At 42.6% G+C, this 13,900-nt stretch overlaps 1 protein-coding gene across 2 annotated transcripts in view; it reads right to left on the bottom strand.

Annotated features, from left to right (window-relative positions):
* Nucleotides 1-13,900, bottom strand: part of CFAP61 (cilia and flagella associated protein 61) — a 298,775-nt gene that overhangs the window by 153,429 nt on the left and 131,446 nt on the right. The window lies entirely within an intron of this gene.

Here is a 13,900-nt window from a genome sequence, read left to right on the forward strand (position 1 = left end):
ATTTTAAGCCATGCATGTACTACCAAATCATTAAACATTTATCACACAGGCACAATAGCATCTTAAGCAACAGTTATCACTTGAAAAATTAATGCCACTTTTGAGGGTTAAATGAAAACCATATAGTCTAAGCTTTAATGATTTTTAATGTGGTTCAGTATAGAATATGAAGATTTTAATTTTATTTTAGTTGAATATATATATATATATAAATAGGTCTTCTACAATAATTTTCTCTTGAGAAAGAATCACTCTATGTCCTTTTGTTAAATACTAAAGAATATAATTGAAATGTGTCTTGAAAAGGCAATCATTGTTAAAACCTTTCAAAGCTAGAAATGGCAAACAAAAGGTTGTTTAGGAGTCACATGGTATTATTCTCTTTAAAATCCTTAATGGATTAGTCAGTGATGATTGCAATTAAACAGTTTTAACTTTAGATTTAAGGAAACATAAAGTCAAAACCAAGAAAATCCCCAGCCACGTTTGTCCCTACTACTTATTCCTTCCAAATACTCTCCCCATGCTGTGCCAGTAATTTCTCCGATATGCTTGTTCTATGGATATCCATTGTTTTAAGAACAAAATCTTAAGAAATAACAATTCAAAATACAGATAGATTAGAGGACGGTTTTATGGAGGATTAGAGGAAGGCCTTATGGAGGATTTATCAAAGCATAATTTGTGACTCCAAGAAACAAAGAGAAACCTGTGTGGGAACTAGTTATTTATTTGCTTGCTGGACATGGAACAATGAAGGCAGAGAAGCCAATGGCTGCCGTGACATGAGGCTCCCCGTGTGGGAGGTGAACCAGAAGCCAAGCCTGGAAGGAGACCGTGCCATCAAGAGGCTCTGTCACGAGATGCCAAGATGAGCACGCGTTTCTAAAACAACACAATCTCCACTTGTAAAATGATCACCTAGCAAGAGAAAACAGTGATCCCTAGACTGAGTGGCACTGTTTGAAGAACAAAGAAGTTTAGAAGTAACTGAATAAGAGATTTCTCTGTCAGTGTGTACATGAGGTTTAACTCCTTGGTGAGAGCTGTTGCTTAAAAAGCCTCTGTAGTTTTATGGGTCTGCTCCCTGTGGATGCTGCTCTCTCGCCACTCTCCTGCCTGCCCTGTGCCCTGAACAGGAAGCAGGTGCAGCACTCTGCAGGCAGGACCCCTGTTGGGATGGAGGGCAGAATAGTCTGCAGAACACTGAGGAGGCCAGGAGGGGAGCCCTGCTCCCTAATTTTCAATCAGTGGAAAGAAGTGTTGAGATTTTAGACCTTCATCTCTAATAGTGACTGCTGTTTATAGCAGTCGGGGGACTGTGTGTCTTCTTTGTGTGTCTTGGGGTTGAAAGCCAAGGTTTTGTCAAGACCATGCATCTTCAGTTATGGCTTTCTCCGCTGTTGGGGAGAACCCCTGCAGACAGTGTTTGTCTTTGGAAATGGAATTTAGGACTCAACAGAAGGGCTTGGGGTGGGGGTGGGGGGTCACAGGAATTAAGAGGACATTGTGATGCCTCTCCTTGAATCACATGTATTGCTGGTTCCAAGTCATTGAGGGAGAACTTTGGAGTCCAGCCTGGTCAGACAGAGGAGGGGGTGGCTACTCTCCCGCCACTGAAGTCCACAGGCTGAAGAAGTTGCCTGAATTCCATCTGTGTGCCCACATACACAAAGCTCTGTTACACAAAGGAGCTACTCCAAGGACTAACTTTAGTGGAATTACACAGAAACTAACACAATCCACTGGGATTGTGGTCTGTTATGAAACAAACACATATTGCCTGAGCCTTGACATCAAAACAAAAAGCACCAAGTGTAAGATTTTTTCTAAAGCAGCTTCTCTGTCCAATATCCTGAGAAAGACCCATACTGCCCTGTCCTTCCATCTGTCACTAATTAATTTAAAATTCCTAAAGTTCTAGCTGCTACCTTACATCTTCTGGAAGTGACTATCAGGACCTTCCCAGAGGTAGAGAATCAATGAGTAACTTCAAGAAGGCCTTGCCCCTTTCTTTCAAAGTTGTGTCACTTGCCATACTACCTTACAAAACACTCTGCCTTCACACGAAAGAGAGAGACAGGGAGGGAGAGAGAGATTGCACGCCATGGCAAAAACAGCTCTCCTGAGGGTGTAAAAAAACCAGTTAACAATGAAGGGAGAGAAACAAAAAGCTATTCAACAGATGCATGTCATTTTTACTCTTCAGTGTGGATCCGTTTTTCTTGTTAATTATATCACCTATTCTTTCCTTATATTGATAATTACATAATTACGTGAAACAGATGGGTGACAGAATGCACCCAGATGGTGAGAACGCAAACAGGCTTACAAATTGCTTATTCTTGAGCATATTAAAAAGAATTATTTAATAATACATAGATTTCTATACTCTACACATCTGTTGAGCAGAGCCTTCAAAACGGGTTACTTTGTCATTTTTTCCTTAAACAGATACAATGTCCTCCCTGGGAATTCCTGGGAGGCCAACTGCATGGAGGTAAAATATTTCAACTTTTCCATAATTTGGATTACTGAAATTCTAAATTCATGTTCTGAGCCCACTGGCTTGCTTTTCCCTCCTGTTTTGAAAAATAGAAATGGAGGTTTCAAGGGGAGTTACAATCACACATAGCACTGGTTATCATTTGAGCAAGCTGGACAAGGTTAAACGTGGGAGGGTTTGCCTTGAGAATGTATTTGACATGTTTTAACTGTATCCGATGAGCTCCTTGCATGAAATTCTTTCAAAGTAATTAGGAAACTAAGTCAAAGGCACCGAAGCTGTATGGGCTGTGTGTGGAGGCGTGTCTTTTGGAGGAGGAGGCTCACAGGCTGCAGAGGCTTCTGGGGGGGCGGGTCCGAGGGAAGAAGTGGCATCAGCTGCTTCCTTGTGGCCCACACACCACCTCTGTGTCCTGTGGAGTCAGGGATCTGCTTAAATGACCCTTATCAGAGGGATTGGGCCTGCCCTGTTCCCACCCTCCCCTCCCAGGCTCTCCTCCTGATGGCACTTGCTGCCACTGGACACAGTGCCTCCTGGTCTGTGTACTGTCTGCTGTCCCCACTAGAAGGCAAGTGCTATGTGACAGGGATGTGCCTATTTATGCCTGTCCCCACAGAGCACAGAACTGGGCCCACCACATGATCAGCATGCAACAATACTGACTTGATGAATGACATAAATTAATTCTCCACCTCCAAGCCTCCTAACCAGTGATGCACAACAGGCCCTGGGCTTGAGGTCTCTGAAGAAAAGCCTGTCCAGGCAGGAGCTGAGAGTGACCAACAAGGGGACTTCTCCATGGCAGATGGGGGTGGAGGATGGCAGGGGTCCCTGTCTCAGAAGAAGAGAAGACACAAAAGCCATGGTGTTTATCGGAGTCGTGGACAAAAAGCAGGACACCTAGAAACATGGTTTGGTGGGGGCAGAGAAACAAGCTCAGGAAGAGACAAATCCACCCGGTTTCTGGTGGAGCAACCTGGCTCTTGGTGAGGTGGGGGTGGGTCACAGAACTCCAGAATCAGGCTGTCGTTTCCCATTGCACCAGGAAGTGACAATGTGTAGTCATGCTTGGAATTGGAAGTGTGAGCACTTCCCCAGGGCCACACTTGGATGGGGATTGTGTGTACTCTGTGTGTATGTTTTTATGTATGCCTGGTGTGTGTGTGTGAGAGAGAGAGAGAGAGAGAGAGAGAGAGAGATGGCTGGAGGGAGAAAGGGACGGAGAGAGAGAGTCATGAGAAGCATCTGAGTCCTCAGGGGCCTGGAGATCCTTTTAGAATTTGAACTCTGTGAGCTCTGGCCACCTTCTGCTCTTGAATGGGGTGGTGTAAGTGCTGAGCTGTTAGAAGTCACATGGTCTGAAAAGGACCTGCCAGCCTCAGTCCTACCAACACACTGTGACCAAAGACCCACTATGTGGGGATCCATGTTGTCTGGTAAACAAATCAAAAGACTTGCGGTTTACAATCCTGTGGGACATTGTCAGACCATCTTTGAGAACTGCTCAATTGTGATTTGTGACAGACAATACTCGATTCCATTTTTAAATCAACCATCAACTCCAGTTTCATGAAAGCTCCATCCTGTATATCCGCGAATGGCAGTAGGAGGGGGTGGTTTTCACTAGAGGAGTTCTGCTAAGATGACTGGAAAGTGCTGCCTAAGACCCGTTCCCTGGAAGCATAGCTCTTTCTGGTTAAATACATAAACTGCCATTAAAACCACAATTACAATGACTACCATGGTGATAATTTCAATGCACTGAATTATATGAAAACACAAAATAAAACAAACAAAACCTGGGACACAACTGAACAGCACAAGAAGTAGGAACGTGGCATAGTCTGTAATTTACGTTTATTGCCATGGATTTCGACTGACCGAGTGGCTCATGCCTGCCTGCACTGCAGCTGAGTCATGTTTGATATCTCAAACAAGTAGCAATAAAAAAATCTTTATGGCTCCCATGCTATTTTCATACTTTATTTATTCTGTTTTTTTCCCTGTTTTAAGTCATCTTTTATATTTTCTTCTTGCTTATTAAGTTGGTTACTATGGAGATCGTGACATCAGTAATCTTGACTAAGCTTAATGGTCTTGAGGCAACATTCAGAGTAAAAGTTTTGATACCTAAAGTGGTTCAACCCTGGAGAAAGGGAGCAGATTGAGAACTGAGGACTGTAGGCTTCAAGCTGCTTCTCTAATGGGGTGACACAGCAGTTCATGCCCACTTGGCTAAGTCCGTGTGGGGCAGCTCTTGGGGAGGACTGTGCCCCTGGCTAACCAGGTACTGCACTTTCCAAGCCCATTTAATCCTCTGCCTCTGATGAACTCAAATGCCATTTTCCCTCTGGATTTGGTGAGTGTGCAAATAATGACAACAAAACTCAGACTGCTTTAGGAAAATTACTGAACCGTGGAAGGCTTTTAATCTGTCTCAGTTCAGTTTGAATGTAAAAGCTCTCTAGGTTCTTGGTTGTTTTGCTTGATCTTTCACATCTTCCAGGAAAGCATAACCCATTTTTTTTATTGCTTATTTTTTGTAGAGATGGAGTCTCAGTGTGTTGCCCAGGCTGGTCTCAAACTCCTGGCTCCAAGTGATCTTCCTACTTCAGCCTCCCAAAGGATGATAGGCTGTGAGCCACTGTGCCTGGCCCATCTCCCATTTGTAAAATTAGAATTTATTAAAAGGTATAATAAATGAAAGTTTTAATAAAAAGACCTAAAAATTAGGCTTATGATACTGTACTTTATTCTATATGCATCTACTGACATCCAATCACTTCATAATGAATGCAATCACATTTTTATAATTTTTCTTCAGGCCAGAGGGAATTAACCAGCCCCAGAGGGGCCTTCATGTGGTCTGTGTTTCATGTGTCTGTCGCTGCTGTCATCCTAGTGGGGTGCTGTTTTTGTACTAGCAGATGTGTTTCATTTCTGCCAATCCCTGCTGACTCATGACCCCTCCTGATGCTGCAGGCAACAGCCAGGGGACACCAGGCCTTTGGGCAGACCCCGCCCCGGAGAACAAATGCATCAATTCTGTGCTGTTTTGTTTCTAGGCAGATAACAGGTTGCAAGAAGGTTTTCTGAGTCTCAAAAGCCTGACTGTTACGCATCAAAAGTCAAAGTTGATGCTTCCAATGACAGATGCAGAAGAACACACGGAGACAGCGAGTGCACTGTCTAAAGACCAGGAGGAGGAAAGCCAGAGGGGAAGAAGGAGAAATCGGTACAGCACCACCCTGTCCCTCCCTCTGGCTAAGGCCAGGAAAGTTGGGGGAAGTGGGCAGGATCCCCACAAAGATTTTGGAGAATACAAGAGTAGAGGAAACTGCCTCACAAGGGAAACTCTCCTGCCACCTTGTCCTGGGAAGAGTCCAGTGGAGATGGCTGAGGGAGCTTCCGGGATGAAGAAGGAAATGAGCTTCCTGAAGCCCAAAGCAGGGAACACGGGAGAGGAAGAGAGCGCCTGGCTCCAGGGGACACAAGGCCACAGTCAGACTGGCCTCAAGGCTGTGAGGAAGAAACACCTCTGCAGAAAGCAGTGAGGGCTGTGGAGGCTTAGATGCCAGGACAAGGGCCGACTCTGCCTGAGGACAAAGGCTGATGTTCTGAACTTGGGATTCCCGTGAGGATGGGCAATACCTAAGTAGCAGATACCTCCCCTCCCATTCTCCTTACCACCTGCCCTGATACCATGACAGTCCAAGTCCATGAGCTCCTGAGAACTTGGATGTCTTCCCCACCCTCCTAAAAGCATGAAAGACGAGGAGAAGCTCCCAAATGGACTCAATGGAACATTAAATCGTTAACTCTACCTAGAATTGATGGAGGTTACTTTTACCCCCATTGGGTAGAATAAAAGTTTCAAAGCAGAGACTCAGTTTAATTAGATAAAAATAGGAAAATAAAAGTGGTATAATTTGCACACTTGGTTTCTTGTCTTAAAAATCTGTATCTGATAAACAAGAGGGCTTGTTGTACATCTCTGTACTCTGTATGTCGCTTAGATAAGGCAACATATTGCCAAGAGAAATAATCTTTTTCAATTCAGGAATCACAGGTCTTCATTTTCAAATTCTAAAGCTTTATGTTTTTTGATTAAAGAGATAGTAACTTTATCTTTGATCTAGAAATAACATTTCTAGGAATTTATTCAAAGGAAATCATCACAAATGTGCTGAAAAATAATAAGAACAGACATGGTGGCATTGTTCATCATGATAAAAATTGGGACAAAAACTTTAATGACCAACATGAGGGAATGGGCCTGCAAACAGCAAAGGTGAATTGTGGGCTCTGGCATCACACCGTTTGGCTCCCAAACCACAACTTAGCAGATGTGTGGCCTCAGCATGAAGATAATAGATGCTACATTCCAAAGGAGCCCCCTTATAAAAATGCCAAGTCAGTGGCAAGTGCTGTTTAAGTGCCTTTTAACCCCTAGTTCATAATGAAGACATGAAGGGGTTAGATGAGTAGATGCAAAAGGAGCTTTTCTGAAGATTTCGTCCTGGAGAGCTGTTGATGCGCTGTGAGTCCCACGCCCTCCACCCCAAAGAGGACAGATGTGGGAGGGGGGTCTTCTGCTTCAAGTCACAGAAAGGTTTTGGGAGCCCTCCAAGAGCTTCACGTGAGTCCCCCAGAGGCAGTGGACGGGTGTGCTGAAGGAGCTGAAGGGCAGGTGGCCTGCTGACCCACAGAGGCAAGAGCCCTTCTCGCAGGTCCTACCTATAGGACACCTCCAGGGGCAAATGAGACTCGGTATGAAAGCTAGAGGATGGCATCTTCTTCATCAGGGGAATGCTGGTGAGAGGTATCCAGAGACAGGAATCCCCTAGGAAGCTGCAAACACACACTAAGGGAAGAGGAGTCCAGCTCACAGAGTAGGGACAATCTTACGACAGCAATGGCCAAGTTCAGACTTGCCTGCTCCTCCAACTGTTTCTCCCTGCCCTGACCCCAATTTCAGAAGGACTAGAAATACGCTCAATAATAAGAAGACACTAATAGGCTAAAGAAAGAGAAAGCACTAAATACTGAAAAGCTATATAAATGCTAAGTAAGCGGAAGGGGCATGGGAGTTAGGAAGAGAGAAGAGGACTGCCCTGTCCTGCCTTCTCCAGCCACAGGCTTCCTATGTGCTGCAGCCTTCAGCAGCGGGTCAGGGGAGTCTAACCCTTGGATGAAAATTGAGTTTGGATTATTACACCAAATGAAACTGAACATTTTACGGAATTAAGATCATGTATTGTGACTGTAAGTGACCCATACAGCTTTAATGACCTAGAATTGACCAGAAGGTCCCAGAACTTGCTCACTTTTCATCTGGGTGCAGGAGAAAACTCAGCCACATGGAGCATATTTACAGGGCAATGAGATAGAGCTCAAGTGGCTTTGTGACTATCCCACAAGTCCTGCTGGCTTAATGCTCACCTGCATTACCAAACCTCTCCTAACCTCAGTTTTCCCCACTGCAAAATGGAGCCGATGACGCTGAAATATCTATGAGAATGAAAGATTATCCAGGACAGGATGTAACGCAGGGCCTGGCAGGAGGAAAGTACGCACTGAGCGGCAGGGCTTGCTGGTTAACATACAACTGCGTGGCCACGAAAATCACACTTTACGATACTTAGTAACAAGTAAATATAGCCAAAACACATGAAGTGAAGAGGCATGCTGCAAACACAATGACCCCATATCTAACAGTATATATGTAGTCTTTTTCACAGAAAATAGTCTGGAAGCTAAAACCCCAAAATCTAATAAAAAGATAGGAGGACTGAACGTTTTACTGATTTTCTCTATTGTTTTTTCATAAAATTTCTACCAAAAACATGGGCTGCTTTTGTAATAATATATTTATTTCTAATCAAGGAGAAAAGATGTCACTTCTCTAGTCAGGATCTGCAGCTTTAATTGTCCCCTTTGTCATTTTATGTCCCCAGCTACTTTGAAATACACAAAGCAAAGCCTCACGTTGGAGCTGCCATTCCTCTCCTCCCTGAAGGCGGATTCTGAAGAAGCCACTTAGCTGCGAAGGCCAGTTTCTGCCCGGGAACTCAGCTCCACCCAGAAGCCTTGCTAGGCTGCAGGCTTCCAGAGCTCTGCAGCAGGCAGCTGATGCGTCCGGAGGCACTTCTGGACCTCTGTGGCATTCATTACCCTGGCTCTGCAGGGAACAGAATGCATTTTTTTTTTTCCTCCTACTGGGTTGTGGCAAGAACCCAATCAGCATCCAGGAAACCCTCAGGATATTTTTCTTTTCTGTTGGGAGCAGTGGCAGCTCTTTTTAAGAGCAATAATATTACTAAAGGGGGATCAAACAAAGAACATGCTGGTGGCTTTAAAAAAAAAAACAGAAAGTCCCCCATTTTCCTCCTGCATTTGGATGGCCATTTTCTTTGCTGTCTGAGCTCTCTTAAATGTCTGCACAGGACCACAAGGGGCTGCTGAGTCAGAGAGGGTGAAGCAGGAAAGATAACAGAGGTTTTATTTAAGAAAAATCTCTGCTTTCAAAAGAACTGATGCATTATTAGCAGTGCAGTCTCAAATGTGTGTATGAAGCTCTCTCGGAGTGGCAGAAATTCTACTTCTGAAACCGAAAGAACAGTTAGAGACATTGCCCCTCAATGGCCTTGATTTGTCCAGCACTTCATACAAGTTCTATTACCAGCCAGAATTACCAGCCAGAATGCTAGATCTGATCTAAGAACGAAAGAATGCAAAATAATGCAGTCACTTTGGAAAATAGTTTGGCAGTTCCTCAAAACATTAAACAGAGTTACCATGTGACCCAGCAATCCCACTTGTAGATATAGACACCATCCCACAAATGAAAACATATATATGCCCAAAAACCTGTGAGCAAATTTTCATAGGAAGATTTTCTTCATAGCTAAATAGTAGAAATAAATCAAATGTTCATCAACTCATGCATGAAAAAAATAAAATATAGTACTATCCACACAATAGGATATTCAATAAAAAAGGAATGAAGTACAGATACACACTACAATGTGGATGGACCTTGAAAGCATGCTCTGAAGCCAGTCACAAAATACTGCATAGTATATGTTGCCACTTGTATGAAATATCCGGAATCGGTAAATTCATAGAGAGATTAAGTAAATTGCTGGTTGTCTAGGGCTGAGACGAGAGGGCTGGAGAGACAGGAAGTGACTGCCAATGGGCACAGGTTCCTTTTAGGGGTGATGAAAATGTTCTAAAAGTAGATAGCGGTAATGATTGTTCAACTCCGAATATACTATAAACCTTTGAATTGTACAATTTAAGTGAGTGAATTGTATGGTGTATATATATATGATTTATATCACAATATGAAGCTATTAAAGACATGGATGGGGGAAGAGAGAGACTGTCCTCTAAATATCTGTCCTAGAATATGAGGATAAGATATAGTGTTGATTCTTGACAATACTAAGATGTTAAGAAGTTACTTTTCCCAATTTCTTCTCTATCATACCCTCAAAGCCTCATCTTACCACCTGACCACAGCCCAGTTTCTCAACAATTTCCCCAGCTTGTTGATCATGCCACTAATTCACATCCTGTCTCTCCCCTCCACCCCCACCCCGCTAAATAAACCCTCAGTCACTCAACTGATGGGCCTTTCCTTGGGTTCTGAAGCCATGTCCAACATAGAACTGAAGCTTGAGAAATGTATGTTGTAGCCTCCATATGGGATCATAATCATTTTTCTTTTTATTTATTTATTTATTTTATTTTTTAAATTTATTTTTATTGCATTTTAGTTTTGGGGTACATGTGAAGAACATGCAAGATAGTTGCATAGGTGCATAGGTGGCAGTGTGATTTGCTGCCTTCCTCCCCTTCACCCTTTTTCTTCCTTTCCCAACAGCTGCCACCATAATTTTGTAACAACAAAGAATTTTTGTAATAACAAAAATCACAAAGGTTTGTAACAACAAACCCATACAACAGAGAGCTAACTGCAGACAGCCTGAATCAGCGGGTGTCCAAAACCTGCCAGCACACCAACCTGAACCCATGTCTGCTCCTTCCTAGCCCAGGTCAGACAGGGTCAGGCTGGTACCAGATGAAACCCAAGAGCAGATGATTCAGCCAAGAGGAAAATTCAAACTGCACTGGGGGAAGGCCAGTCGTCTGTGGGTCATTTTTGTTTAAGTACTTGGTGCCAAAGATTTGTGAGGTTCAACAAGATCTATACCAAGCCATCTTCCTTTTCTGCGGTTTGGCTTTCCTGTAATGAGTCATATTAGTAGGACTGGTAGGTAGGAAAGTATATCTGTAGCAGTTAAAGCTAGGAGTGGGCAACCAACTGGCTGGGTTTGAAACTCTGTCAAGTAATTTGCCTTTGGACAAGTTATTTACCTGCCCCCCTGGCAAGTCTGTTTGCATTAGGTGCACTGAGGATGGTAATGGCAGTAACTATCTACAAGTGCTGATGCCAGAACTAAATGAGAAACTCCATGGGAAGCCTTTAAGCAAGAGCTCAAGAGGTAATAGTAATGCAACAATAGTTGTTCTTTTTATTACCTTGTAACCTTTCTGAGAGGGAGAAATTACGACAGTAGTAAGAATAAACACTGATTTATAAGTCCTTCTGGTGTACATTTATATACTATTTATGTAATACACACATATATAATATATAACATATTATATTAAACTGGTTAGTTTTCAGAGAATTGGAAAGAAATGACCATAGAACTTGTATTGTCGAAAGAAAAAAGCCCATAAAGGAATTTATGTAAATGATCCTAAGAATCTCAGAGAAGAGTTCACTATTAATAGAAGGAAATGTATTTCCCATAGATAGTGCAAACACATAGAAACTGCCTGGGAAGTGGCTTGAAGAACCAAACTGGATTCATGGTGATGATTTAAAATGGGTTAATTTCATTTCAAGAACATATTCCTCCCGTAGTCATATTAATAATGATCAGAGAATGTATGATGCTGAAAAAATACAGGTCTGCATTTTTAGAAACCTCTACCAAGGTGACAGCCAAAGAGCTAAAAACACACCACTCGCCCTGACCACAAATATAACCAAGGGAAGTCTAACCACTGGCAGTGAAAGTTACCAAGTTTAAGGAAGGGGCTGGGAAACAATGAAGCTGGGGAAAATCTAGCAGGTGCTGGGAGAATAATGCAATTTCCTAGGGCAGCAGATGCACAAGTGAAACAGTATCCAGTAACAGTCCATCAGATGGTAATTATAGCTGGACTGGGAAGTATAGCCAGATGAAAAGGGGCAATTCAAAGGGTAACTGAATGCCAGTGAGTGACATCTTCCTGAGAGATCACATACCAGAAAAAAGCAGGGCCACCACTTAGCTCTGAGGGGGAGGGGTTCCATAAACCGTCATTTCTCTTTGTAGAAAGACAAAGGGAAAATGTGGAGAAATGAATGCACAGAATCCAAATGGAGGCCTCTGAAGAATTCATTAATCGAGATTTAATCAGACCATCAATATAAGCAATCAGAAAAAACAAGATCACTCTGAAATTATGATTCCTCAGTAAGAATGAAGGGTTGATTTAGTTCTGAAAATATCTGAGAGAGAGGTGAGTTTACGCTATAATTCTATGAACACTATAAACCAAGATGAAGAGCTGAAGTGACTAAAGTGGATGATGGGGAGCATCTATTGATATTGAGGCAATGGGAGGGGCTGTTTAAGTTCAAAGCATGTTTTCTGGAGTGTAATATGACAAATCATAGTTGTTTAAATTCCCATTCCTAGAAAGGAAGCAGTGCCATTTTTTTTCAAACACATTTCCTCTCCAGAAATTCTGCAGAAACAGGTCTGGGCCCAGTGCAGCTATTTCTCCTGAGTCTGGGTTCTTGTCACCTGGGAGGCCAGTACAAGCCCTCTTCCACCCTCAGCTAATACTGAAACTAGACTGGAAGCTCCTTGCAGGCATGGATGGTGACAGTCAGATCTGAATCCCTGTACGAGGCAGGAAAGAAAGAAAACAGGCTTGTATGTAGACCCACCCTCAAATTAAGCATAGGACAGCTTGTTCCAGTGTCTTTAATCAATATAACCACTAAATTAATACAGCCCAATTTTGAATGTTTTCCTGATCATAATACTCATTCAGGATAAACACTTAAAGGGATGGATGGATACCCCATTTTACATGATGTGATCATTACTCACTGCCTGCCTGTATCAAAACATCTCATGTATCCTATAGATAGCTACTACCTACCCACAAAATTAAAATTAAAAAAATAAAATTATTATATAAAAAAATACTTATGCAGCTGGGCCCTGATGAGTCACCTAATGAAAAACTTCCATGAGAAAAACTCTAATAATGTAAAAGCACAGGCCAAGATGGCTCATTCAAGCTAAGAGAAGAATCTTCCAGGTCTATGATGTCAATTATGGTCTTGGTCAGGAAAAAGCCCTCTCTCTTACCCATGCATTCATACTGGTTGACTGTGGAGATATTATTATGAATCTTTGAGGTCTAGTTCTGAAATGTGTGATGAAAATCATTCATGTTTTCTAGGTTCTTTCTTACAGCCTGCTGTGGGGTGGGCTGTCAATTAATAGAAACGATGGGGAAGGCGCTGTGGCAGGGAAAGGACACTGATCATCCAAACCAGGCAGGAACTAGGAGGGCCCTGGGGTGGGAGTGAGGGCATATTTCCCTGCCATGCAGTGATGAATTTCAATCACTGCTGCCTTGTGCCAGATTCAAATTGGCAACCTACAGAGATGAAATGCTTTCTATCCCATTACTCATGCCTGGAGTGATCTGTTCCCTTGAAGATTGGCTTCCTAGGTGAAAGCTAGGGACTGGACAGTCACTCTAAGATACTTTAAATAGGATAAAAGGTATGAAAGACGAGTGGCCGGCAAGAGAAATGATATAGACATGGTGAGGGAGCTGGGGGTCTCATATCAAGCTCAATGCACTGGGAGGGGTAGGGGGTGGGGGGAGATGTGAAACTTAAAGGGAAAATTCATTCATTTGGTAACGACAGTTGCTCAACCTTGCACAGTTTCCTACTGCAATGCTATTGCTCTACTAAGAAAACAATGCCTTGAGGACTATACAGAAATTCCTCCTAAAAATATTCTACTTGGCTCAACGTGTCTCAGATAATCACTCTGAAACATTAAAACTGTCTAAAATGTTAAGAAAAGAAAAATAATTTTTAATAATATAATTTAGCATTTTAACTTTTGAATGCCAAGGCCCATTCCATGTGGATTATGGTCTTGATAAATAATCCTGTGATTGAATTTCTAATATGTCTAAAATTTTTACTAAATCTAAATCTCCATTACAATCTTCCAAAGCTTGAGTACGATGAGTAGCAACAAAAGTGCCTCAGTATTCCATGGTGTATATGTG

Source organism: Aotus nancymaae, unplaced genomic scaffold (assembly GCF_030222135.1).
Source record: "Aotus nancymaae isolate 86718 unplaced genomic scaffold, 86718_ANA_hifiasm-v0.15.2.pri h1tg000001l, whole genome shotgun sequence".
NCBI lineage: Eukaryota > Metazoa > Chordata > Mammalia > Primates > Aotidae > Aotus > Aotus nancymaae.